The sequence below is a fragment of the Acipenser ruthenus genome, chromosome 2 (genome assembly GCF_902713425.1).
Source record: "Acipenser ruthenus chromosome 2, fAciRut3.2 maternal haplotype, whole genome shotgun sequence".
Taxonomy (NCBI): Eukaryota; Metazoa; Chordata; class Actinopteri; order Acipenseriformes; family Acipenseridae; genus Acipenser; species Acipenser ruthenus.
This window is the reverse complement of record NC_081190.1, coordinates 20388965-20412639: the sequence shown is the minus strand read 5'-3', so window position 1 is coordinate 20412639 and position 23675 is coordinate 20388965. Positions and strand designations below refer to the sequence as shown.

General features: G+C 36.0%; 1 long non-coding RNA gene across 1 annotated transcript; it reads right to left on the bottom strand.

Annotated features, from left to right (window-relative positions):
* Window positions 1-13543: 13543 nt before the first annotated feature.
* LOC117408304 (uncharacterized) lies at window positions 13544-18919 on the bottom strand. Its single transcript, XR_009307693.1, has 3 exons — window positions 18789-18919; window positions 15795-15912; window positions 13544-14349 (listed from the first exon to the last, which is right to left on the bottom strand). It is a non-coding gene; the product is annotated as an uncharacterized LOC117408304 (long non-coding RNA).
* Window positions 18920-23675: the final 4756 nt, after the last annotated feature.

Here is a 23675-nt window from a genome sequence, read left to right as displayed (position 1 = left end):
CAGACATTTTGAAAATAGCTTAAAACAGAGTTTAAAATTATAACTGTGTAAAAAGTTGTCAGGATGTTAAGAATGAAAAAATACATTTCAGGTACGTTATTTAAACAGGTGTATAACGCTATAATTTTCAGAACTCAGCTACTTACTCTTTAAGGCCTATATATATATATATATGTTCATACGAAAATGAAAATGATATTGTGGGAAAAAAATGCCTTTCTGTTGGTATACATGTTTAATATGACAACTTTTATTAAAGTAAAAAAAAAAAAGTTTAATGCTGGATGGTGAGTTTGTGGCAATTGCAGGCCTGTTTTGGTGATGGGTGTGTTGCTTGCAGAAATGTGTATATATTTTGATACATTGTCTGCTTACCATTTGTGTTTTTTGTATTTCATAAAGAGCACATTGGGGATTGTATGTAGTATTTTTAAGTGTTTATTTGGTGGGATGATTCTTAAAGTAAAGGATGTTTGTAGGATAAAAAGAAAATGTATATAACAGACTTTGCATTACTAAGAAATAGCTCTATATTCTACCCTAAAATTATATTTAAAAAAAAGAACATACAACTTCACTGTGTTACGTTCTTGTTGATATATAGGTTTCACATAAATAAGCTTTATTTTGGGTGTAAAATGACCTGTAGTCCTGTAGTGTAGAATACAGCGAGCTCAGCTTAGTACCCTGAGGGTTAACATAACAATAGGTACCACTCATCAAGTTGCTAATGCTAATAATACCTAAATAAACAGGTAAAAAGATTATAAAGCCTTATCGCAATTTATGGGAATACTTTTGTATTATTTTCTAGTTCATATTTTGAGGATTTAGAAGTGTAAGATCTGCTGCATATGAAATCGACACAGGGTTAAAGTGATCTCTCATTCTGATTTCAGACAGGCTGGCAGAACACTCATTTCAATAGCAATGCTTATTCACCACACCAACCACACTGGAGATTATTGAAAGGGGTCTTTAAAGACTGCAAAGGGCAATTTTGCATCCTAACATCTAAGAGTTTTATAAATAGTATATGTGGTTTTTAGATATGTATTTGTGTATTTATATAGACATCAAATATATTCACGTGGTCTACATATTGCCCAGTTTAAATATAATTTTTAATGGGCAGTTCTAATATGATTTAAATATTTCAGAGTGAAACTAGCTCTAGATGAGGTGTTATGTTTCACATTACTGAAAATACAACTAGTTTGTAGAATTTTGAATATATACATGTAATGTAGGTGCACTAAAATGTGAATAATAATAATCAATTAAATATCAGGACGTTTTTCTTCAGCTGGATGGAAAAAGGAGCATATTGTTATGTTTTATTGTAATGTTGTCAATATATGTTTAGAATCCAGGTTTACAGTCATGCCACAAAACTAAAAAGATACTATAACCTAGATCGATGAACATAAGGTTTTGGGCTGTTGACAGAGGATATTCACCAATAAGAGATATTTTGTCCCATCTGCCAAACCCAGAAACAATAGGTATCAATTAGTAGACAGAGCCCCATATAAAAGGAGCGGAATCCCTGGAGGACATTTTCCCAACTGGTACTTTCTGGAATTGACACTGTAGTTCTTTCAGTACCCTGCAGTTTCACAATGCTGCCTCCTCAGCTGCAGTATGGGCATGTCACCATACTCTTGAGTGTGATAATGCTGCTAATACAAAGAAGCTATCTTCACTGGTATAAGACGTGGTTATACAGTACTAATGAGTTTCTTCCTAACCTGCATCTTTTTATAATTAAGTACAGACTCATTTTGTTTTGCTGGTTCCAGTTATGTTCCAACAGTAAATGATACTTGCATTTTACAATTCTAACACCCTACAAAGTAAACTCAGTGACTATGCGGCTGTAAACACCACCATGTTTTCAGTAATCACATTCTGCATTTATGAATGTAGACAGTCATAGTTGCCAGTCATTGTGAGGCAGGAGAAGGAGGAGAGAAGCTAACTGAAGTGAGTCAACTTACAAAAACAGGTGTATCGTTAAACAAGTTTTTTTTTGTTTTTGTTTTTTTTAGGTTTGTTTTGGTCATGTGCTGTAAATATCCACTAAGGGCTGTTTATTGCAGTCTTTTACATTTGCTTAGACCTTTTATGATTAAAAATCATTTTAAAGCTTTTTAAATATCTTGGAGCAATTCATATTGTGACTCTCATACACAGTAACCTGGAAACCGAGATAAATAAAAGACAAGGTATCCAATAAAATTTCCCAGTAATTGCTTTATAGGTCTAGAGTTAAGCAAAGACCATCATATGACAGAAACACACTTCCCAAATGTTATCTTCCACAATAACCACTGGGACTTCTTATCAACCAGGAAGACCAATCTATGTCTATCAAATCAGGTTTCCCATCTTGAATTAGTGTTAAATTGTGATTCTGGGTCTAGTTTCTTTTTGGTCCTTCTGGAAGTGCCGACTGCATTTCGCACTTGACTGTGAACCTGAGCACCTGGAATCCTTGGTATCTGTGTCTCTGGTATTGATTTCGTTCCTACCTTTTAGGGCATGGCAGTGGCGTGCCGTGACAAAATGGACTGGGGTAGCAGAGTCGTTGCTATCCCCACCCCCCTCCTTTTTTTAAGTGGCAGCTACCTGTAAGCCACAGATACCTTTCATAATTTGAATTCTGAAAATGCTGAGTATATCCTTTCCCAACCTGTGTCAGCTCGGGGATCTGTGGTGTATATCTCCCTTTTTTAACAATCTCCAATTTTTTCAGAGAAAGTTCTCCTTGAAAAAGGATTTGTAACCAAATTGACTATGATGTCTCTGTTTTCTCACATTTTTATTTTTTATTTTAGTCTAAAATAAAATTCGAATTAATTAGATGTTGTAAAGGTATTTGTATTTATCAATGTACATTTATAAGCAATATCGTGCGAAATCCAGCTATCCTCCTAACTGCAGTGCTAACCAAGGAATATTCATGTTTTGGGGTTGCTCACTAATGATTGGTCAGCTGTCAGAGCTTTGACTTTCCCATTGGTTGCTAAAGCAGGGCCTTCAAGTGAGGCAGAGAATACCCTGGGAGATTTATGGCCCGCCTCTGCTCACTCCTGATTGGTCGCCTGTCTAAAAAAAAAAAAAAAAAGGACATTCTTCGTCTCGCCTATTGGTTAAACTCTCAAGACCCTCAACTGTTTTTTTTTCTAGTGTCTGCTCGTTGTTTTAGACTTACGTGGGGGAAATGCAGATCTCTTATTGGCTGATCACATCCCCTTCAGGAAACCCCTAGACTCTTAAAAAACCTCTAGTAAACCCTAAGTCGTCTTGGATAAAGGCGTCAGACAAATGAACAAATAATAATTAGAGTAGTATGTTTCATAGTATAAGCAAGCACACTGTACGCAAGTGAGTGAGGCAACGTAATATAATTTGACTGACGGTTTACTTGGCATTGTCTGGTCAGCAGAGAATACCTTGAAGGTCCTGACGGCACGCCACTGGGGCATGGGCACCAGACTAAAAAAATAAACATCAAAATAAACATCCCAAAAACAACATACTTCCTTACCTGTTGTCTATTATTAGTTATTAATAGGAGTTAGTGAAACTGGGCTTTGAACGCTCACCTGTAGTATCCCTCTTTCTCATAATTGGCAAATCTCCACCGATGTAGTATATGTCCTACAGGAAGTCTTCCCATGAAATTAAGCAAAGCGGTGGTTTTGGCAGGGATCTCACTTTAACCTTAGCTTAAATCACGTAAACATCAAGTATATTTTATGTTCTTCCAATACAAGATCAAATCTTCAGTCGAATAGCTAGTATCTTCCATCCAATGACCAGCAAGGAAAGGATTAATGTCTTACCTCAATCCATTCACCTCCTCCTTTCCAGCCTCCACCTGCTTTTTGGCTTCTAACGGGGAGGACAGCTATCCTGCCCCTGCCCATGAATTCCCTACGACCAGCCTTTGCACTTATCTGCAAGCTAATTTATGGGAAGGGGTACCTCTAAAGGCGAGGTCAAGGGCCAAAGAATGTAGTGTAAAATATGTATAATATAGTAGGGTTGTCCAGTCTGTGTTTTAATAAGTAATCTATTGCATACGTTTCCAGACTGAAATGAGGGGTTACTTATTGCTTGAAGTCCTCACTCAGCTGTGGCCTCTGCGTTCTATATTACATAACACTTTAACTACTGTAATCGGCACACACTGGAGAAGGCATCTCCCCCGTTTACCCTCTGGTTTTCATCTGTCTGACTTAAAGTGGGAGTAAATGAAAATAAAAGGTCCAGAAATGTTCATTTCTTTTTCACAGGCAGTTGCAGTCCTTTTGTCTATATTGATATCCTGTAGCTTAACAGAATAACAGAATGTCATTTACTTTGAATGTATGTTTGCTGGTATTAACAAATGTTTCTACTAAAATATTGATTATTTGAATATTTATGCTATTAGGCCAAAAACTGTGTACTGTACCAGTTTCAGAAAAAAGGATACATTGTTTGTCCTTTACATTTGCACAAATATGTTGCACTGTAAAGTGACCTTGCTGCGACAATTAAGCATAAGAACAGTTTAAATCAGTAACAGATTGATAGCTTTCTAGGACTCCTGCCAAGTATGACTATGTTCTTAAACAAATACTGAATGGTTCAATTAACTTAATTATTTCCTGATTGATAACGCATGGCCTGCTTAATCTTTCCTGTTTTGCTGCTAAATTTAGTTAAAAGTTGCCTGTCAAACCTCAGAGCACTCACTCCTGCCAGTCCAGCTGTCTCTGAAACAGGAGATAAAAAGTTAGAAAACTGTCATGCTTAAAATTCACAAAAGGGAACATAGTGTACTGGTCTTTGCCCAAGTCAATGAAAATCGTAGAAACTAACACTCTGGAAAGAAACTTAAATGAATGTAGATGTAGATGGGGCAATTTTGACACTCAATTTTGTGTCACCCATAAAGTAAACTTAAAAACTTTGAAATCAGAGCCTGGTAAAACTATTGAAAAACTGAAAAGTACCAAATATGCTAATACTGCAACTACAAATTAGTGCAAACTCAGCAAAACTAATACGGTAAAGCCATGAATATTTGCAAGCCGTTTATTGTGTGTTTTTCGTGTCAGAGAAAAAAATGCAAACATGTTTAGGTTTAACACGAGTATCAAATTCATCTAACAATGCATACTTTGTATATTGCAACAACTCGTCAACATTTCTGGGGCAAAATAAGTTTTATGGGTGTGATTCGACAAATATTTTGGTCGCAGATATTTATGGCTTTACACTATGTAGTGATATTTTTCATACAGTGTCTGGAACATATTCCTTCTTCTTGTTTGGTGTTTTGAGTGCTTGTGTGCAATATACTTATATACTTAGTAGATCAGGGTTCTCTTGTTCTGCTCTTTTTAAAACGTTATTCTGATTTCTGGCTATTGCACACCTTTGCTGCATGTCCCTCCATCGCCATCTTGCTTTTATTTTTTTATTTTATTTTTTTCGTTTTCCTTTTATTCGCTTTCAGTCCGAAAAAAAAGTACCCAGTTTGTTTCACAGTACTTGTCATTACTGTGTCATATATTGCACATTCTTTAGGACTGGGTTTCAAGTTACTTATATGATGTTATAGCTAACTTGAAATCTACAACTGTTAAGAGCTGAAAACAATTAAAAAGGTCTAATTAAGCAAATTATCAGTTCAATTAAGGGTCTAGTTAGGTAATTGAGAGCTCAGTTGGAATGAAAACCAGCAGACACAGGGGGTCCCCAGGACACCATGTTAAAATGCAACAGGAACTTGTTTCCTTTTTATTAACGTACATTTGCTTTCGCAAATATGCAATGCTAACACTACACTGTGCTTGTGTGTGTGTGTGTGTGTGTGTGTGTGTTTTTAAGGTCGTTTTTTGGTTAAAACCCCTGCTGTTAGGTGACTTTCATTTTGTATTTTTTGTTTAACATCTTGGCCTTGGCCCCCTCACAGACCCATAACCATTCTCTTGGGGGTTGAAAGTGTACTGTAGTTTATTATTGAACCCTGGAGGTTTTCTGATAATGTCATTGAGATCAACTTACTGTAGCTCATTTCAAGTGGTTGTTGCTAACAAAATAATTCCATACTGTTGTGCACATCTATTCATTACAAAGGTCTCAAATGTGCAGCTTGAAGATATGATACAACAAATGGGTTTGTTTCTATTCAAAACATGATATCTGCTACTACACTACTGTAGATAAAAGCATTCTTTACTTGCCAGCCTTGATTTCAAATAGTGTTGTACTTCCTAGGTCATTTCACTTGAAGTGAAATTGTCTCACACCCTTCAACACCTTTTTTTCTGTCACTAACCAACCAGCTGTTTCGCCTAATGACAGATATGCCTTGTAGCCAGTTGCATGCTTTGACCCCAAAGATGCTGCTATGGTGAAATGACCCAGGAAGTGTAAATAGTAACAGACTTCCTGAGAGGAAACTGAGAATTTTATTGAACCTAGAACAGTACCAGTTATCACATTTTAAAATTAAAATACTGCAATGAGACCTATGTAGCAAATAGAAGTGCACGACAGGTACATTTTATGACCTTATTTTGAACAGATTTGTATAGATAAATGATGAAGGATGGAACTGAACTATGAATGTTCAGATTGGTGATTTGTTTGAAGTAGCGATTTTAATATGTAGAAATGCTTTTTGCAGTCTTTGTTTTATAATTTATGTTACTTATATTTAATTTAAAAAATCTTTAATATCCCTTTGAATACAACGTACAGAGACTGCTGTAAAAATGTTACACACTCATTGCCTACAATAAATAGTATACTGTACAGTATTTCTACAGTTCATATCAGCATGGATTTCATGATTTCATTATGATATCATGGTTCAGATTATGGGTCAGTGTGGTCTATAAGGGTTCAGATTAGCAAGAAACATAAAACTATTATATGGGCAGTTAATGTGATCCAAGCATAAGACAATGTCTAGTACTGTATATTACAAAACAATTTAACTAGTAAAGTAGGAACAAAAAAAACACATGGAAGAACTGTGAAGAAACCTGAATCATGTGAATCACACAAAAAAGTGAGACACAAGAATGTACAGCATAGAGATTGAAATACTTATCCAATGCTAAACTGAGCTCATTGGAATGATTCAAGGAGGGAAAACGTTCCACGTCTCAATGAAACAGACCTGTTCAGGTTACAATAGAGGTCTTTATTTCCTTCATGTGCCTTGGAGCTGTAAGGTCTGTAAAGTTCAGAACACACACCATTTTTTTTTTTACAAGAACATCTATAAATTGTGAAGGTGAATGCTCTTGTGTTATTGATGCTTGAATTTCAGATTAACAGGATTCCTGAGGTTAGCCAGCTGGGCGCTCATTAGCTCATACAGCTGAGTTGGACCCTTTTTACATTGTTACTGTAGAACAAAGTTTGTTTAAATGCAACTTTATTACAACAGAAAAGTAAACAATATTTTATCTCAGTTTTCTGTCTCCTCTGCCAGTTATAACAGGAGAGGACTATGTTCATAGTGAATTAATTAAATGTTGGCTTAACGAATTACGTAAACTAGTATTCAGGTGAGTTTTACCAAACTAGAACAGGCCCATTTAAGAGCTTGATGTTCCAGCTGACTTGCCCCATGCAGTGTGTGGAACTGGAGGCAATGTCATTCTTGGCTTTATGTACAAAGGGGTTATGATGAGGTTGCAATGCTGTGCACTGCTGAGGACATTGCTTTCAATTTTGGTCCACACGTTATTAAAAAAAAAGCCCTGTGGAGAGTCCAGCAAATAGTAACTAGCCTAAGAGCAGCTAAGGCCCCGGGACCAGAGGACATAGTGCCGGAGGGATGCTGCGCATGTTCAAAGAAGGGAGTGGCTTAAGACCTGGATCAGGAAATAGTGCAAGTTCACAACTGAATTTAAATGCTGTCTACCTTTAAAGTTACAGATGACTTGGTTGGCTGCATCCAGTATAAAAATTGCATATTTTTCTGAGCATACAACTCAAATGTTTGATTGTTTTTTACTTAAACACTGTCATTGTATAATATCGGGTAAACAGAGGTCTGTTTGTAATTCTTTTTTTAATCGGTTGCTCCTATATCATACTCTTTTAATGGCCTCCAATTATAATAAAAATTATTTCAGTTTTCAAATTTTAATTCCGTTTTTTTTAAAACTCTGTGATGCCCTGAGGCTATTTTCTTTTTCTGTGCTAATTGATAGCAAAGGAAGCAGCTGTTGAGAGCTGTTGAACCTTTCCTTCTGGGACCAGCATCACAAAATACAATCAAGAGAGCATTCTACAAGTGGGCCAGCTAATGGACAAACTCCTTAGGGAGACCCCAACATTGTTTACTGTTTAGTAATCACTCTCTTCTGCTGTGAATCCCTGCCAGCCTCCCAGCCATTGAGTTCCCATGGGGGTTACAAATAGCATATGTATGGCAAGCTGTTGGGGGAGGGGTCTTTACTATAGTTTTTTCAAAATATTTCATTAAAGCTGAGAGGTACAGAAATGTATCCAGTTCAACTGGATAAGTGGCTGTAAATCCTAATGTGACAGGAGATATTTTACTGCTGTTCTTAAACCAAACTAACATGGTAAAGAGATTCGTAGCAAAATATTATCAGACTTGTTACGAAATAATTAATTATTGTCCAGAGATACTTTAAGCACTACATCATTTGTTTCTGTCTGTCTTTATTGAAAGACAGTGATGATTTTTTTTTTTTTTTAATTAATTTGCTGCTTAATGAATTAGAAGCACTTCAGGTCAGAGGGCTCTTTCAATGCATTTCAAAGGTGGAAGGCTAGAGCAGTTGATGGTTCCCTACACTTTTCCTAATTCCCCACCTGGTCTCATTTTGTGCTTGTGTTGTCAGTGATCTAAACAGCTGCGGATCTAAATCCTGCCACCCTTGAACATACAAACCTGCTTCATCTCTGGATTTTTATAGTGGCATTACAGCAGAGGGTAATAAATATGCTACAAATGCAGGGATGTTCATAACGGAGAACAAGTCTGGAAAGGAGATCTTTAGAGGGATCTCACTAAATAAGAGTAACTAAATGCAGTCATACAGGGCATCATTCTTTACTATAAACAAAATACACTGAACAACTTAACAGCCTGGATTGGACCCGGCCAGGACACCTGTAAAATATTCTCTTGATGAAAACAAATGTTTCCAGCCAGTGAACAGGCTTCTGGGGACGGGCTTGAGTTGGGTTTCCCTTTATAAGTTGGCGGTGGTACTGATTCGTTAAGCAGAGGGGTTCCGATTTGTATATCAAGAGCACATTTTATCTGATTTAAAAAAAAGGTGCTAAAGTCTTCTGGATTCCAAATCAGTGGTTCTGAACTGAAAATCAGAAAAGATTCATACATTGCCTCTGATTTACCGTATTAGGAGTTTTGTACAGCATCCCTGTGAAATACAGTTTTAAAAGCTTGAGATTAAGTCATGTTACATATATACATTTTTATTAAGAAAACATATGTGTAACTAGGAGAAATGTTTTCTACCAGAGAAGACTCTAATGCTTATACATTGTTATATCTATAAATTGACCACTTAATAAAAAGGTATTTGACTTTCTCTATTTCACCATCACCAATGATTTGTATGTTCTGATTGTTATGATAATATCTGAAAACAAAAGACTTGTATTGCTATATTAGGTATTACAAGTTCTGTAGAATGCTTGGATGCTTACAGCTACATATCACTTGCATGATTTTTTAAATTATTTTTAATATTTTTCTTTTTAGCTCTAATATAAACTGACTGAACCCATTACCTGTCAGCTGGTCTGTAACTTTGACAGAGGGTGGAAATGTCAAAAACTGAGTGTGTAGCTCCCTCTTGTGGTTGTTCACTATAACACATGAATATTAAATAAATTGAAATATTTAGAATTCAAACATATAAAGAAGACAACCTTGTCTGTGCTGAGCAGTTTGAGATTGTGAATTGACAATTAATATTGATGAATACGAAGAATATTGTATAAAAATGAAATGTACAATTGTTCATACAAGTGCTTTTATCTCCAAGGCTGGAAAACGAGGACTTCCCCCAAGGGGAAACCAATGAAGGATAGAAGGACGTAAAAGGTCTCACTTGCTTCCTGTGTAATTCTAGTCGAGAGCGGTCAGACTCAGCTGACGCTCCGAGGCAGCACGGAGAGCCTCGCGATCTACGCAGGGAGAGCAAAAGTACTGGAAAAGAGAATAAGAAATAAACACATAAAGAGGTCCAGCCCCCCCCCCCCCACCGCCACACACACACACAGAGCTGTAAGAGCCACCTTCGATAAGTGAGTCAAATGACTAGCTCTAAAGTTGGGAGCAGCTTGCTCTCTGAAGGGGGAGACTGGCATAGGTGCAAATGAATAGATTAGATTCGGAGGGCGATGCAACGTAGTTGGCCTCTAAGGTCGAGAAGTGAGCTTCACTTGCCCCCAAATGAGGACCCCCGGCTCCCTGCAACTGCGCCACCAATGCAAAGAGGGGAGAAAACTGTTACTTAGAAAAGAAATAAGTGATTAATTACAATCTCTCTCTCTCTCTCTCTCTATATATATATATATAGAGAGAGAGAGAGAGAGAGAGAGAGAGAGAGAGAGAGAGAGAGAGAGAGAGAGAGATTGTCTCTGTCAATTCCCGACAACCAGCCGGGAATGTTCACCACCTGACGAAGACTCTTGTAGTCGAAACGCGGTGTGGACGCAGCAGTTTTTTTTTAAATATACTGTATTTTTAAATGTTTGTTTAACAAAAATGAAATTAATTTTGGACTTCTGTGTTGTGTGGATCATTAAGACAAATCACAAAGAGTGAGACCAAGTTTTGGCTCTACAGTCCTGAGCCATAAGGAAATAAGGCTTGTTTGATAATTCCCGGTTGGTTGGCGTGAATCGACAGATACATTTGCTTATATTATGGACATTACCTTATATTGGTCAGCACCTCTGTGGGAACTGAAGCATTGCAGTGCACAAAAGGGTTTTATTCTTTGTTTTGGATATATATCCGCTCGACGGAGAGGAAAAACCCCACCTCTGTGGGAGGAAACCTCTGGTGATGGCCCCCACTCCAGGCATGCTAGCAACACTTGTTGAGCGGAAATACTATCAAGGAGAGAAGAGCGAATGTAAGAATCCACTGCTGAGGTAGGACTGGTTGATTTTAACTTTGGCTGCTGATGTTGCTGCACCTGTATGGAATGAATGGGAGAATATGATTGGGGAGGAAGAATGGCTTTAGAATGAGCTGAGACAGAAGATTGCAAATGTATGAATTTAGTTGAAAACCGGTTTGCTGAATGGAGGAATGGGTGGATGAAAAGGTTGAGCTGAGGGAGCCGGACGTCTGAATTGAGCGATCTGTAAACGAGAAAGAGCATCAGCATTGTTATTAGTGATACCTAGAAGGTGTTGGGCTTTCAAAATAAAATTATTGATAACTGAAATCCAGACTAGCCGACAAAGAAATTGAATAATTATAGAGGAATGACCTTTATTAATATGAACAGTAGATTGATTATCACAAAAGATTAAGACAGATTTTTCTGCCAAACTGAGCCCCAAAAATATGCTGTGACGACAATAGGGAATACTGCAAGTAAGGCTGTGGATTTAAGCTCTGGAAGAAGTTTTTTTTATTATTATTTCTGGGGAATACCACCAAACCAATAGAAAAAGCATCCGTATGGAGTGAGATGTCATGGTTGGCAGCACTGAAGTTATTGTAAAACAGAGAAAGAATATGTAGATTGTTGCATTAACTGTGCTGTTAAAAAAATAATAATAATAAAATAAATAAATTAGAACGAATAACGAGTTATGTCTGACCTGCCTGGCCAATTCACGGGACAGCCTACAAAAGTCTACAAGTCTGAATCATTTATCTTTGGCAGGTTTTGTATCGCACTGCAATCGAACACTGAATAACATTTCCGGTCCATCACTAAACAGCCCAGCCTTGTTCAGACTCAAAACACTTTATGTGCTTTATTTATTCTTAACAATACAATGTGCAAATGTATTTTATTTATTGATATATTAATTAGCTGTGGGTGAATGACCTTTACTGGTTTCACTAAGTCATTCATGTGTTACAATTCAGCGTTTAAGCAGAACAGCATACTATACCAGAGTAAATGATATAGTGAGCTTGGTTCTGTATTGACATTGATAACATACGGTACCTCTCTTGTTATAGATTAATTTCAGATCAAGTGGACACACTTCTAGGGAGGTTATTCCACTCTTTGTGGTTGATGTTCCAGTGCACTGTGGGTATTGAGTGCATGCAAAATAAGAGCTTTTGCACCTCATGATGAAGAACTGTCTGCAGAAATGTAATTCTGTTAACTTTTGACCTCAGTTTCCTTCTTGTGAGAGGTGACCTAGTCTAGGTGTACCTAATTCCTGACCAGGAGGGTCATTCCATTCCAGTTTTTTAAAAAAGTGAACTACTCTTAGACCTGGATGGATGTTTGATTGGTTCAATTAAACAATTTAGAACATGGCTGGTGCAAAGATTTGTATCCTGACATAGACAAATAACGTTAGTACCATTCGAAAGCTTGTTTCAAGCCAATAAATGAATGCCTGTAAAGAACCCTGTGCGCTGTATTGTTATTATTTTTGGTGTTTTATTTCTTTGTTCTTTTTAAATATTGTATTATGTTTGCATTATTTGTTCATATGCGGGCAGACGAAAGCCGTCCGCTATTTAGTATTGTTGAGTTTGGATTGGCAAAGAGGGGGTTAAATCCCACCCTGTCAAAATACATGTGAGAATGTGGCTTGAGCCTTAATTATGTAATTGTTAATTATTGGTTAATTGGGCTCCAGCCACAAACTATAAAAGCAAGGAGAAATCCTTTGTCTCGTTCGAGAGTAGGAGTATGTTTGAACAGACAGGCAGACAGGCATGCAGGCAGGCAAGACGATTGCTACCTTTATTTTGAGACATTTTAGGTACTTGTTTATGTTTGTTTTGTTTTGGCCCTTGTGCCTTTTTGTTTGTGTTTGGAACGTCTTTATTTTGTTGCTTTTGATTATTTAATAAATATACTGTGTAGCCACGCAGTTTATGCCCAATAGTCCTGCTTTTGTGTTGTGTACTGCTTCCTGGATGCTGACATCACCACCACCAGCCAGCCTGTCACAAACCCCTTCCAACAAAAAAAATACTAAATGACCCAAGGGGAGAAATAACCCTCTTTGGTACACAAGGTCCATCCATACCAGCATATATTTTACACCTTTGATACCAAATATAAAAATATGAAAACATAACAAAGAAGTGAACAAGTTATGCATTGTGTTGTTTGTAAGGGATATTAAATCTAAAATCTTAATGAAAACAAAAGCAACATTTTTTTTGGACAGATATTTATATTTAAAATATTATTATTAGTATATTTTGATGAAAAAATAAACATTAGTGTATAGTTTTAGAAAAAGAAAGCATTGGCATGTATCATAGACAATATGTAGTGATATACCATGCAGTCAGTTTTACAAATAAATGTTTAAAATGTTATGATACTGGTACACCCACTTACACCATACCTAAAACCAGCAACATATACTTACAGATACTTTTTTTATTTTATTTTTTTTGGTTATTATGTCATTCAATAAGGTATTTCCAGGTGATAACTAGTGTATGTACCATATATCCTGATCCAAGCTTATCATTTTTCACCAGGTGTGATGACGTCATCACAATGTGACACACCTCTAATTCAGTAAAAAGTTTCTTAAGTAGTTTGTGTCATAACTAAATCAAATTGAGGCAAGTTTATTCTGTTTACTTTTTTATACAGTTATCTACATTATATGTAGTGTAATACTTTTTCACATTACTGTGTGAAATTCTACTAATAAGTACTGTTTAATTTTTTGGCCCCGTTCATGATTCAGACCTTCAGTATACAGCTAACTACTAACTCAGTGGACTACTTAACATTTCACATATGTGTTTTCTGCAACTTAGAGATTTCTTTTAGGTGAATGACCTTCACTGACTGTGAGAGTCCAGAACTGTTTAGGCATTCAAGTGTTGCAATTCAGTGGCTAAGCAAATAATTAAATGTATCTTATAAAGCATTTTAATAAACTGTGAGCGATTATGACATTTAGACTGAAGTCTAACTTCAATCCTGCTCTTCATCAGGTTTCATTGCTGTCTGCTGTCAGTGAGATATGGTAGTTTAGAAAATGCCTCTTCTGTATTTCCTCTGGTTCTTCATTTTGATCCACTTTTTAATTGTCTTGATATCTGGATCCAAACACAGTTTTTTCCCATTCACATGGATTCTGTAATAGATCAAAAATAGCAGTTCAGTATTCTTTGTGTAGCTGCTGGTTGATTAACTAAATAATGTATTTACCTGATTAAAAAAAGGTTTCACAACAGAGAAGGCTGTGCAGCATTGGATAGGTAGTACAGCAGACTACATATACTGTAAAAATATGTATGTCATGCCAGTTTGTTAAACAGTATGTTACATTTCTTTTTTTTTTTTTTTTTTTGGATTTGCAATGGAAAACCTCAGACAAAATGATTGTTTATCATTGCCAATCATCATTGTTATACTGGCCTGATTACAGAAATCCCACCTTGCTCTGGCTTTCTCAGAGATTTCCCAAAATGTAATATAGTTTATTAAACATGTTAAATATCCATGGACGCAGAATGATCAATGACACACATGTGTCACATTGCCTCTGGCGATCCTGCGGGCTAGGGGGCAGGGACTGTTTCTCCTCATTGCGCTACAGCGGACCCTACTGGCCAGGTCAGCTCAAGCAGAAACCTGCAGGGCTGGCCTTTGTCCTCCAGAGAGCGGTAGCTTGCAGACATATGTTCTCTTCTTGGGTGTAAAAGGCAATTGGTTTGGTCATGGGATCCCACTGACCTTCAGTTTTCTGAGCTGTGTGGGGAATTGCTGCAGTGAGGGAAAGTAATTGGACAATCGAAACTGGGGAGAAAAATGGGGGTAAAATAATTGGAAACTCTAAATTTATAAATAAAAAAATAAAAAAATAATGCAAATTCAAAGATAAGTATTCCTATAATTATTGTGATTGTAATAATAATAAGGCAGTGCATGTTTAACTGTACATATTAGCAACAGTTAAAGTTCAAGTAAAAAGGTATTAAGTAAAAAGGTTTACACACTTGTATGCATAATATTGTCCGCATTTAACTTTATCCGAAATGCAGAAGTAGCCAGTGCAGCTGGTGGGTTAACCTTCTCTGTTACATTATTATTGCACATCAGTCTTTGTGGGAACCAGATTTACAATCCAGAATATCCAGTGATGCATGCTGTACATTTACTGGCAAAATAATAAAGTCAATTTGCTTCAGGGAAAACTTTGTCACATTAATGTGACTTAATTTGCAGCCAGAAATGAGTAGATCTGGCATGTTTAAACAGCTCAAACATGTCTTTTCAGGGCTTGTTTTTAAACAGTACTTTATTTATTCTAGCATAGGGAAAGCTTAACTGGATCTATATTACTAATTAACACACTAGTATATGTTTATGTAATAGTAATACTAATCATCAATCATAATTATATGATCATTTAAAAACAAATAAAACAGAGAGAATAATTGCTCTGGAAATTCTTGTAACGAAGTAAACAGCGTTATAGTATAATGCAGGCTGTGTCCTCCAAAGATGAATAACTGTAACAGCCAACGATTCCAAACTTCTGAAACAACCTGTACTGAACTTTCACCTCTTACTCACACTGCAGCTTTAATGTCACACAAGCCATCTTCTTTCTGTATTTCAATTCTTGTCACTTTTCTCAGAATATTCAATGGTATGTAGGATGCTGTCTCTGTACAACAGCTAATAAGTTTAGCTGAAAGAAGAAATTATTATTATTATTATTATTATTATTATTATTATTATTATTATTATTATTATTATTATTATTATTGATGTCTGGAAGCTGTGCATCTTACATGTCTGGTTTTATCTCTCACTGCTGGGCTGTGTTTTGATGCTGCCATTCAGACTTTTTGTGCTCCAGTTGCATGGTTATAACAAGCAACATCTCGAGTGCACGCGAGTTCAGGCAGGGAGGGCTCTGTTTTAAATGATGGTTTTTGACACAGCGTCTAATTAGAATATGAATCTGTATTATACTGAACATGTTACCAATACATATTTCAAAGGTTAAAATAAGAATGGAGATGCAAGAAACAGGAGCAGAGCAATCAGAAAGAAAAGCAAGAAACAGAACAAAAAATGTGTGAGAGATTTGGAGTTGTGGCAGGAATGGATAGACAGATGATGATCTAATACTCAAGATTTTTGCACATGGCTGACAACTTATGCCACTGACCTAGACTTAAGGGCTATGCACACCGTGAGCAAAGCAAACAACACGAATACAGCACGAGGACCTAAAACAAAAAACACAACTGTAGCTAGTCATGAAAAGAAAATACTGTCTGCTTTTGCTCCTTTTGTGGAGACTAAATAAAATAAATAAAACAAAGAATTAGTCTGGGTACACCACAGACTACAAAAATGACATTTAACAGTGCACGTTTATATGTGATCTGGCTTAACATGTAAATTACTAAAAAATGATACATCTACAAGTATTTATTTGTAAAGACTGAGAAAACTAGTTCAATATAATATACTTTTATTGCTTTTCAGTTGTAATAAAATCTTCTCAGTTAGTGTGTGAATGTGATTATTATTATTGGTCAACATTATTAAAACAAAGAAGCGTCATTTTACAGAAATACAACGCTCCCCTTCACTTTGACTAAAATTAAGGTAAACTAAAGAGAGACAGACATACTATCAATTTCCAATTGTTCTGCTATTTCTTACCATATGGCGTCTTTCTTTTTATTGTCTTTATAACCACTGACACTGGCATCACAAAGAACATTATATTTTTCGACTTTAATAATTCAATTTTCATTGATGTCCATTTCTCTTTTACTCCTGTGGTAATTTCTATGTGAGCATATACAGTGACAGTCTGTCAGCCTCTCCTTTGACTCTCTCCGAGTAATGACGTGTTGTGTACAGAAACATAGAAGGCTTGCGCAGACAAACCAACAGTTTGAGACAACAAGGCAATTCTATCTTTGGAGTAAGGAGGAGTTTACTTAGCAGCTACAGGAATATAGAATGGTAACACACACCTCTTCATGGGGACACCCACTCCCCCAAAATGAAATAATACACTTGGACAGTTGTATTGGATTTACCGCTGTATCATGTATAAAGGGTTTCACAGCCTCACAAACAATAACAAGCTTATGCACAAACGTGAGAATCCATTGCACAGCCATAAGACTATCAAAATTGTGAAAAAACACGAGTTTCACAGGTAAACTTTGAGACTTGACATCCATGCTATATGTTTAATTAATTGAACATATTTTCCAATAATTCCTCCAATTGTATTGACCTGAAAACAATGTGGTAGTTACTCTGATTATTTTACTGGAAATGACATGACTCATTTTTTTACTTGCAGTTTCATTATGAGTTTCAGATAAATAAACAGCGGCATTGTCTGCCGTGATTCTCACTTTATGTGTATGTGATGATTTCCATTCTGTATTTATTTATTTTCAAATCCATTGTGTGTGCGACCTCTGGAATGTCTTGCTTTTCTTTATTATATTGCCCATACTGATTTTCTATGTTGTCTGGCAGCTCGTTGAGGTCATCGAAAAAAATGAACCTTTGTTATGTCAAGATCACAAGATAATTTATCTCAGGATCTCGAGAAAACTGTTCCGTTATCTTGTGATTACAAGATCATTTGTGTCAGGATCTCGAAAAAAAAAACATCTTATGATCATGGGATCATTTATCTCAGGATCTCAAGAAAAACATCTTGTGATCACAAGATCATTATCAAGATCTCGAGAAAACCATTTCGTGATCAGGAGATCATTTATGTCAGGATCTCAAGAAAACCATCTTGTGATCATGGGATCATTTATCTCAGGATCTCAAGAAAACCATCTTGTGATCACAAGATCATTATCAGGATCTCGAGAAAACCATCTCATGATCATTTTGTTAATCTCGGAATGGTTTTCTCGTGATCTCGACATAACTAAGTTTATTTATCTTTTTTTGATGGCCTCGACAAGCCACCGTAATGTTGCCTACTGTATATGGTTGTTAAAAATATTTCTTGTTTCTGATAATCAAAATACTTTTTTTTTTTTAACTACAGTTTATATATATATATATATATATATATATATATATATATATATATATATTGAATTAATATTCATAAGAAAATGAAAAATAGAAAATTAGAAACTGGAACCACAACTGTATGCAGTATGTCTCATCTTGATGTGGATCAAGTGAAGCTACAGGATCAATAAATACAATGACTACAAATAGAATCAGTCTGCACGTGATACTAGAGTCTGAGTTTTGGATCTAAACTGCACAGCTGATCATGTACATTTACAGTAATGCTATTAGTTATGGAGACTACTCCTTTGCATGATTATATTACGGTCCATCACTGGATCTTAATCAATTATGCCATAAGGTGTAATGCATGCATTTTAGTATTTTCAATGACTATAATATCCACATCTATAAAAAGACACAATAATGCATTTATTATACAGTGCTATCCATATGCAGAATCCATAATGTCACTACATGTTAACACATATTGGTAATATACAAAACACAGATTTTTAAATTTTTTAAAATAAATAATCATACCTTCAGAATTGACAGTGACAACACTCAGAATGGTCAAAAGAACAGCTGTGCTTTTAAGGTTCATCGTCTCTGAGGGACTGTGAAGTGCAGGTATTAACTTGCTCAACTAAAATGTTAATGTACTCTGTTTCGCAGGTAATATACAGGACAGACAAGACAGGCTCCACCCAGCAAATATGAAGTGCCAATGATGAAACCCCACAAATGAATAATAATGTATTAGTAATTTAGAAAACACGGGCATTCCCTTTTATTTCATTCAACATTTTGAGGTTTTCTGTCCCTTTTTTCTTTTTTCTGTATTAATTAAATCCAAAGACTAATCGTGTTTCATCATTCTTGGTACATTAAAGGGATATTTCCAACACATTTCCTCAAGGGTTTAATACCACATGAATCAGGGTTTAATTAATCGGTGATCACCACCACAGAGTGGAATTATCTCTGGGGTAGGGTTTGACTTGCAGGTCTTTCTTGTTGTCATGATATCTCCTAAACGGCTTAATGGATTACTTTCAAACTAAATTAAAGCACGTGCCCCACATGCCTTATAAATGTGTGCTGATTAGATCAAAATAAAAATGGATGGCAGGTAGTAATATATTTTTTTTCCCTTTTAATTTCCTGTACGTTAAACCCAACAAATTGAATTGCTTACAAAAGGGCTAAATGGTTTTCTTTAAAGTCTGTACATCCGTTTGTCTGGATGTCACACATTCTTTAGTTATGTATCTTGATAACCGCTCATCCACTTGTCATAAAACTGAATCTGAAAAATCCTTAGCAAGGTTATTGAAGGTAGGACAACCCAATGACTTATTCACACTAAGTAATACAATTCAAAGTCTCTTTGTTTGTTTCTTAGTAAGAGAAAGGAGTAAATGCTTTTGAACTTTTGCCACACAATCTCCCGTCAAAACCACTTAATTTTAATTACAAATACATAACTTTCCCAAGATTAAATTGAAATGTGTTCTGTGCAAAATAAGACCTTTGCTATGACAGCCCATGTTACATTAAAAATATATATATCAATCACTGCTCCAACTTTGATTGGCTTAGCATGACACGTTTAATGTCCAATCATGGCAACAAGAGACAGAGCACTCCCTATACAGACTTAGAAGGTGCTGTTATCCGCCACAGTCAATGCAGAAAGGAAGTGTCTCCAAATTGTCACCTCATCAGATCAATTTTTCCTGCAAAACTTTATACAAAAAAGTCTGCACAGCTTTAAGTACCGGTATATCAGTGTTGCTAGAAGAGCAAATAAGGATATTTAAGTCAGGAAACGAAAGGTAAATGATGTAAAAGTGTACAACTTTAATTAAAGCTAATTAAACCAATATACTGTAATGTGTTCTATTAGCAGCAGTAGTAATTGATAATACAAATACCGCTGTGTTTCACGATTATCTTCTGAATACACCAATATTTTCATCCTTGGTTAATCGATTATTAGGAAGCCTCTGCCAATTTGTATTTAACTTTATTGGTAAAAGAGTCAGTAAAGTGTGTTTTAGGGAATAATAGTTAATAACAATTGTACTTATCAATTATAATCATATGCAGTATAAAGATTTGATTATTGTTGAATGTGCTCTCTTGCTGGCTGTTGCTGTGGAAACAGTAGCCTAACTTCAGATACAAACAATTCACTTTAAAAAGGATTCAAAATGCCTGGAGAGATTCTCTTGGCTGAACAATGACATTGTAGTAACTGATTTATTTAAGGGCACATGCTGATTAACAGTCAACGCAAGTCAGAACAGCTAAAAATCTAATGTCAACTTTAAATATGTTATGATACTTGCACAATAATATTGAAAGTGATACTTCAATTCTAGAACACAAATTGAGTGTTTTAAGTGTCTGTGTTCACTTCTGCTTTTTAGATCAACCCCATGAAATTCACATAAGCAACAATGAGATTTTATTTTTCAGCAATTCTCAGAAATGTGTGATTCTTTTTCATTTTCCAATATAGGATTTATCACAGGAGGCTAAACAAAAACAACACACGGCAGCTTAAAAAGCAACTTGGTACCAGTGTGAAATATCACATTGATCCGAACTGCTATATTCTCCTTCGAATTTAGATTCTCTTTGTATATCATTTTCTGTTACAGTCATCACATGATTACTTTTTACTCCTCAGAAGTTTAACCCTTCCCTTATAAAAGTGATACTGTGATACTGTGCATTTACCATAGTTAACCATGGCTTGCTTGCAGGCATGCTTTACCATAACTCCCTGGGCTTGAGTACTTACCTACAGTTTAATACACTTTGCTATGCTTTTACTGTGGTAAACTTATATAAGGACTGGGCTTCAATACAGCTGTCATTTATCTTCTCTCTGGAACTGACTGGAACAGAAAACGATACCCCAAATTATTCTAAACAACAAGAAGAATACTTTAGTTAAGACATACCTACACCAAGTTGCTCTTTAATGGTTTAGATCAATGGTATATCCTGTTTGTGGTTTCACAGTTTCAACGGAACTGCAAGAATTTTTGCTGGGCGTGTAACACCATTATCATAAATAAATCAAACAATAGAACCTGCATTAGCAGGTGTTAACATCTGGTAGTTGACAGTGTCAGGAAAGTATGAAAGGTAATGCCCAATAAGAAAGGTTTGCTTTTTTGGCACTATTTATTTATGATATTATTTAAAGACAGAGAAACAGAAATACTATCCTCTTTCTTCAAATGGCTTCTGACTCGTTTGGTTTCCCTATAAGACAAATGAAGAAGCACTTACTTAACGTTTGAGTTTGTTTGTTTATTTAAACATGTTGCTTGAGAGGTGTGTGTGTGTATGTTTGTGTGCGTGTGTGCGTGTGCGTGCGTGTGTGTGTGTCTGTGTGCGTGTGTGTGTGTGTGCGTGTGTGTGTGCGTGTGTGTGCGTGTGTGTGTCAGTCTGTCTGTGTGTGTGTGTGTGCGTGTGTGTCTCAGTCTGTCTGTGTGTGTGTGTGTGTGTGCGTGTGTGAGTGTCTGTGTGTGTGTGTGTGTTTGAAAAGCTTTCCCAGCAGAGGCATTACCTCATACAGGGGACTAATAGCATACTGTTCCAAAAAAAACATACACCAAAAAAAAATGGTTTGGGGTGCTTGATTTCTCTTCATTATCAGATTAGAAAAAGATAGGTTACACATGTTGCATATTAATGATTTTTTTTTATTTATTTAAATAAAAGACTTTAACAGCACGTATCTTACATTTTCATCTTTTACTGATTTTTTGGGGGTAATAGACTGTTAGAGAATGTTTTAATTGTAGTGAATATGTTTCCTGTTATTAAATACATTGTGATTTTTATTTTCTTTAATTTACAATCATTTTGAAATATATACAGTATAGTTATAGTTTACAGCTGCTTTGTGGTTTTTACTTCCATGTACATCATTTCATGTAATTCTGACTGAACTGGGTAATCATTTTGCGCCACAATTTTAATTGGAAAAAGAAAAGATCTCCTGTATTATCATTGACATTTTAATAAGAAGTCTGTCCCACAAGAGCAGCGGTATCCTAAATATGAGTCACTTACCACCAATGCAGAATGAAAGGGTATGACATTTACTCTCGATTTACCCTCAAAAATAGGTTTCTGGATAAGGACTTCCTTGGACACCACAATGATTATTTTACCAGCAGTTACTACTCAGGAAAAATCAACAAATGCTCCCCCCCAGTCATTCAATGTTGGTAGTAAATGTATCATATTTAGGGTACCACTGATTTGTGAGATGGATTGCTCATTAAAATATTTTGCATATTTTAAAGGAGACGATTATTTAGGGATATTCAGGGATACCAAGATATTGAGTAAGTAAGCGGTCTGAATGAGGAAAAATGGGCAATACAATCCCCACGCCCCCATCATTCTGTAAATCATTTGTTATTTCAATAATTTGCATTGGTACTGTACCTTATAATGACAACAGCATGGAGCACATGTTTTTCTTTTTTAAAGGATTTAAAGTGTTAGAAAAAAGTCATAACACCTCCAGCAAATATATAATTTGCTATTATACTGTTATACTGTTTTAATTAAAAATGTAATCATAGAACTACTATTTGCAACATGATCACTTTGGTCATCATGCATTTGAATGCAAACCCCCAAAAAACAAACCAACTTACTTGCAGCAATTTTTGTCAAGTAAATACTTGTGGGGACATGTTCCATTAATTTCCACCCTGTGAGATGTTAACACATGCTAAAAATGTATTTCAAATGTTGCAGTAAACTCATTTTTCAATGGTTGCAAAAATGCCTGAAAATGTACTTTTAATGTTTCATGTTGATTTGATAATCTATAACCCATACCTGGTTCATCGTGAACTAGTCAACACAGGGCTCGTCAAGTTCGATGATCATCCTGAAAACTACAGAGCATGGAGGTCCACATTCAGGAACGCTACCAGAGATTTGGACATCACTGCAAGTGAGGAACTTGACCGGTTGGCAAAATGGTTGGGAAACGAGTCCTCTGAGTATGTGAAGAGGCTCAGGTCAGTACATGTGAATAAGCCCCCCAGCAGGACTGAAAACAGTGTGGGAAAGGCTAGAGGAGTGCTACGACTGCCCAGAAGCCATCGACAACGAACTCTTCAAGAAAGTTGAAAACTTTCCTAAAACCTCTAACAAAGACAATCAAAAGTTATGAGAGCTTGGGGATCTGCTACTGGAACTCGAGATGGCCAAAGCGGATCCACCCCTACCAGGCCTCAATTATTTAGACACTGCAACACTGCTTACAAGAGAAATGGATCTCACAAGTCTCAAGATATAAAGAGAAGAATCAAGTTGCATTTCCTCTTTTCTCATTCTTTTCAAAGTTTATCTGTGGTCTAGCCAAGACTAGAAACGATC